Here is a 6,000-nt window from a genome sequence, read left to right on the forward strand (position 1 = left end):
CGACAAGCGTCTGCAGAGCCACAGGAGCAGCGCCGAGGTAAGCGATCAGTTTCTTCAACGCGCGTTGGCTGAAATATGCCAACGCGTGCTGAAGAAACTCAAACGGTCACAGAGACCGTTACCGGCTGTGTGCGAGCCGGAAAATGAATAGAAAACACTTGCAGCTGACAAGCCGATCTAACAATCCCCTTAAAAAACGAAAGTCAAAACTTTAATGCCAAACACGTACAAACGACGCGCCAACTTTAAATTGAGAAGAAAAACGAAATAATACTTATCTTGACTGAGGAGCAGCAAGAAAAGAGAGCTGTTTTCAGTCAAGATGGGTATTATTCCGTGGATATGACGATGATTGGTGCACTGTTATGGACTACTGTTGTTCTCCCATTGGCTACTTGTGGTTTGCCTTATGGGAGTTGTAGTGAATCTTGACTGGAGCTGCTATTAAAATAAAGAAAAGACAACTGCATAATAGGAGCCTCCGGCTTGTCATAAAATTCTGATGCTACTTTCCTAGCTACTGCCATAGTGAACCATATATTAAATACAATGCCCACATGGTGGCGTTAGGGAGCCCCTGATGGGTCCCTAGTCAAGTTAGCGGGACAGCACAGTGTACACACACTAGGGGAGCGGTACCAAAGGTCATCACTGGGGGGTCCCTAATGGCTCGTCCAGGCATCACATTGCGTGTTCCCCAGGGGTGCAGTACCGCAGGTGGTCACTAGGGGTCCCTAATGACTCGTCCAGGCATCACATTGTATGTTCGTCAGGGGTGCAGTACTGCAGGTGGTCACTAGGGGTCCCTAATGAAGTCCTCCAGGCACCACACTGTATGTACCCCGAGGCTGCTGTGCCAGAGGGTGACACAAGGAGCCAGTGGAGTCCAGTATGGAGTACTCCGGCCACCGCGACCCACAAATATCCGCTTCTATTGATTTAAAACTGCCGGTGACGCGCTACTTCTTTACTTCGCTTGCTGCGTTTTCAGCACTTAACACGTTAATCGGTAACATCCAGCTTTTAATTATCAAACACCAGTACTGATTGATACTGAAAAAAAAAACTCTAATTCTTTTTTAAATAGCTCAGATTTGTAATTTCCAATGATAATACTACTCCTAAACTAACATACATTTCCTAGTTATTAATGCTCATGTTTTAACCTTCATAACGGATCACGTCTGTACAATGTGACAACGATCCATCAAAAATTATTATTTCGTCATTTATCATTGCCACACACAGTGCAAATGAAACATAACAAATATTTGTAACATGGTCAATACTTTCTCAAAGTAGAAAAAAAAAAAGGAGCTAGCACATGTTATTATGAACAACACGTAAAGAAAACGGTGACTTTTAAAATATCAGAAGGGATAACATATATCGCCGTTGTACCAAAACACATACACGCTGATTTCTGATTTAGAAATCTTAAAAACATGTTTTTACCAATGACAAAAGAAACGGAAGTGAGTGTGGATTTACCGTGTATTCTGGGTATGCAAATTTCCCCCCCAAAAATCGGGTTGTTCATGGAGAGCCTGCCCCCTAGTAACAGCAGATGGTACTGCGCATTCTGGTTGGTGGACGCCCAGGGTCTTAATCACAAGCAGTTTGCACTGTCTGAAGGTTGCTTTAGTTAGGGTACAAGCACGTAAATCTAGCCTTTCTTGGCTTAGGCCTGCAGCTTGTGCCCTTTTAGTTATGTACTTGGCATTTTATTCGTTTTTATTATTTTATCAAAGGCTTGGTTAGCGAAAGCTGTTTTTAATATTTTATCAGTTGCTCTTTTGTGCAGACTTTTACACCCATATTTATACTTTTTGACACAAAACTGCGCCAACGCAGTTGTGCGTCAAAAATTTTACCGCCGGCTAACGCCATTCCAACGCGCCATGCGGGCGCCTTATTTATGGAATGAAGTAAGCCGGCGCTGTGGACTGGTGTGCGTAAAAAAAAATGACTCACACCAGGCAGCGCCGGCGTATGGGAAAATGGGGGTTGTGCGTCAAAAAATGGTGCAAGTCAGGTGTGAGGCAAAATTCAGGCCTCAAACAGGATTTGCGCCATTTATTTTGACGCCCAACCTCCATTGACATGACTCCTGTCTTAGCAAAGACAGGAGTCATGCCCCCTTGCCAAATGGCCATGCCCAGGGGACATAAGTCCCCTGGGCATGGTCATTGGGCATAGTGGCATGTAGGGGGGCCCAAATCAGGCCCCCCTATGCCACAAAAAAAATCGGAAAAAAATCCTTACCCGAACTTACCTTTCCTTCCCTGGGATGGGTCCCTCCATCCTTGGGTGTCCTCCTGGGGTGGGTAAGGGTGGCAGGGGGTGTCCCTGGGGGCAGGGGAGAGCACCTCTGGGCTCCTTCCGAGCCCACAGGTCCCTTAACGCCTGCCCTGACCCAGGTGTTAAAAAACGGCGCCCATCAGGCTGTGTGCCGTTTTTTAAGGCCTACCCCCTCCTGTGCGTCAAAATGACGCCAGAGTATAAATAAGTGGCACAGGCCTTAAGGTCAATTTTTGGAAGGGAACGCCTACCTTGCATATAATTAACGCAAGGCAGGTTCCCGCTTCCAAAAAATGACGCACATGGTGGGATTTTGACGTCCACGGGGTCGGGCGTCAAAGTATAAATATGGGGCAGGGTTTGCGCCGAATGTGCGTCAAAATTTTTGACGCACATTCAGCGCAAACAGAGTATAAATATGCCCCTTATTCTTTTCTTGCAGGACATATTCACTCTGCTTTCCTCAGGGCTGACTATGATAAGCTTACAAGTTAAATCCGGTACAAAGAGTTCATCATGTCCCAAACTCACACCGAAATGTCTGTGTTGTCATATCAGGGCAGTTTCTCAGAACATCTGCTGTTTCATTGTAAAACACTTCACTGCCCCTTTATGTTAGAGGGGATTTCCAGCTAATGTCATCCAAACCTACATCCCACTTTACAGTTTTTGATGAGCTCTGATGCCTCTTCTGCCCATATGTGGGAGGACTCGCAGTAGACCAACACACCTCTTCTTTACATACAATCACAGGTATGGGGGATGGGTTTCTTCCGAGGGGCCTGATGGACACATTAGGCCTTACACTGCCATGCTCTTGTATAGAATATCGGTAGTGCAAGTAGAGATTCCAGAACCATTACTGGGATCGTATGGTCGGAAATTTCCTCTGTTTCATTTCCCTCATCACTGTTCTGCTTTTATTATTGTAAGACCTGACAGCCTTAGGGTAGTCACCCCTAACTTTTTGCCTGCCTCCCTCCACTTTTTGGACACTGTTTTTGCTGGTTTATAGACTCTGCGCACTTTACCACTGCTAACCAGTGCTAAAGTGCATATGCTCTCTCCCTTAAAACATGGTAACCTTGAATCATACCTGATTGGACTATTAATTTACTTATAAGTCTCTAGTAAGGTGCACTTTATGTGCATAGGGCTGGTAAATTAAATGCTACTAGTGGGCCTGCAGCACTGGTTGTGCCACCCACTTAAGTAGCCCCTTTTTCTTGTCTCAGGCCTGCCATTGCAAGGCCTGTGTGTGCAGTTTCACTGCCACCTCGACTTGGCATTTAAAAGTACTTGCCAAGCCTAGAACTCCCCTTTCTCTACATATAAGTCACCCTTAATGTGTGCTCTAGGTAACCCCTAGGGCAGGGTGCTGTGTAGGTAAAAGGCAGGACATGTACCTGTGTAGTTATATGTCCTGGTAGTGTAAAACTCCTAAATTCGTTTTCACACTACTGTGAGGCCTGCTCCCTTCATAGGCTAACATTAGGGCTGCCCTCATACACTGTTGAAGTGGCAGCTGCTGATCTGAAAGGAGCAGGAAGGTCATATTTAGTATGGCCAGAATGGTAATACAAAGTCCTACTGACTGGTGAAGTCGGATTTAATATTACTATTCTAGAAATGCCACTTTTAGAAAATGAGCATTTCTTTGCACTTAAATCCTTCTGTGCCTTACAATCCACGTCTGGCTGGGCTTGGTTGACAGCTCCTTGTGCATTCACTCAGACACACCCCAAACACAGGGGGCCGTATTTATACTCTGGTTGCGCCGAATTTGCGTCGTTTTTTTCGACGCAAATTCGACGCTAAACTAACGCAAACTAACGCCATATTTATACTATGGCGTTAGACGCTCCCGGGCAAAAATGACGCCCGGGAGTGGGCGTGGCCAAAAACGGCGCATTTGCGCCGCTTTTTAACGCCTGGGTCAGGCATGGCGTTAAGGGACAAGTGGGCTCAAAATGAGCCCAGAGTGCCCTCCCCTGCCCCCAGGGACCCCCCCTGCCACCCTTGCCCACCCCAGGAGGACACCCAAGGACGGAGGGACCCACCCCAGGGACATTCAGGTAAGTTCAGGTAAGTATTTTTATTTTATTTTTTAATAATTTTTTTTGGCATAGGGGGGCCTGATTTGTGCCCCCCTACATGCCACTATGCCCAATGACCATGCCCAGGGGACATAAGTCCCCTGGGCATGGCCATTGGGCAAGGGGGCATGACTCCTATCTTTACAATGATAGGAGTCATGTTGATGGGGGATGGGCGTCGTTAAAAAATGGCGCAAGTCGGGTTAAGACGATTTTTTTGCCTCAACCTGACTTGCCCCATTTTAAGACGCCCTAACGTCATTTTTGCCCAACGCCGGCGCTGCCTGGTCTACATGGTTTTTTTCCACGCACACCAGGCAGCGCCGGTCTGCTTGCGCCGGCTAACGCCATTCCATAAATACGGCGCCCGCATGGCGCTTCAGAATGGCGTTAGACGGCGCTAAATTTTTTGACGCTAAACTGCGTTAGCGCAGTTTTGCGTCAAAAAGTATAAATATGGCCCAGGGTACTCAGCCTCACTTGCATACATCTGCATTTTGAATGGGTCTTCCTGGGCTGGGAGGGTGGAGGGCCTGCTCTCACACAAAGGACTGCCACACCCCCTACTGGGACCCTGGCAGACAGGATTAAACTGAAAGGAGACCTGGTGCACTTCTTAGCCACTCTTTGAAGTCTCCCCCACTTCAAAGGCACATTTGGGTATAAAACAGGGCCTCTGCCCTACCTCATCAGACACTTGCTGGAGAAGAAACCTGAACCAGAACCTACATCCTGCCAAGAAGAACTGCCTGGCTGCTCAAAGGACTCACCTGCCTGCTTTCTACAAAGGACTGCTGCCTTGCTGTTGCCCTGCTGCCTTGCTGAACTCTTGTCTGGCTGTGAAAGTGCTCTCCAAGGGCTTGGATAGAGCTTGCCTCCTGTTCCTTGAAGTCTCAGGACCAAAAAGACTTCCCTCTTTACTTGGACGCTCCGTGCGCCGAAAATTTCGACGCACAGCTTGTTTCGCGGCGAAAAAAACGCCGCACTCCGACGCTGATCGACGCGACGCTCTTGGGACGATCGAAGATCCGACGCACGGCCTCGCAAGGACAACGCCGCCCGACCTCTAGAGGAGAAATCGACGCGACGCCTGCCGTGAGATCGTAATTTCGACGCGCAGCCCCGCAGACCGACGCGCAGCCGGAGAACAAGCAGGAAAATCCACGCACAGACCCGGGACATCTGGTAATCCCCACGATCCACAGAAAGAGACTGTCCGCGCGCCGGAAAACGACGCCGACTTCCCCGCGTGGAAAATAACGACGCAAGTGCGTGTGTGCTGGGGAGAAATCGACGCACACACCCTTTTTCCACGCACCTCTTCGCTTGTGGCCCTCTGAGGAGATTTTTCCACTCCCAACCAGGTACTTGTGCTTAAAAGAGACTTTGTTTACATTCTAAAAGACTTAAGACACTTTGGCCCATATTTATACTTTTTGACGCTAAACTGCGCTAACGCAGTTTAGCGTCAAAAAGTTTTGCGCCGTCTAACGCCATTCTGAAGCGCCATGCGGGCGCCGTATTTATGGAATGGCGTTAGACGGCGCAATCAGACCGGCGCTGCCTGGTTTGCATGGGAAAAAACCACGTAGACCAGACAGCG

This window comes from Pleurodeles waltl, chromosome 4_1 (genome assembly GCF_031143425.1).
Source record: "Pleurodeles waltl isolate 20211129_DDA chromosome 4_1, aPleWal1.hap1.20221129, whole genome shotgun sequence".
NCBI classification, from domain to species: domain Eukaryota; kingdom Metazoa; phylum Chordata; class Amphibia; order Caudata; family Salamandridae; genus Pleurodeles; species Pleurodeles waltl.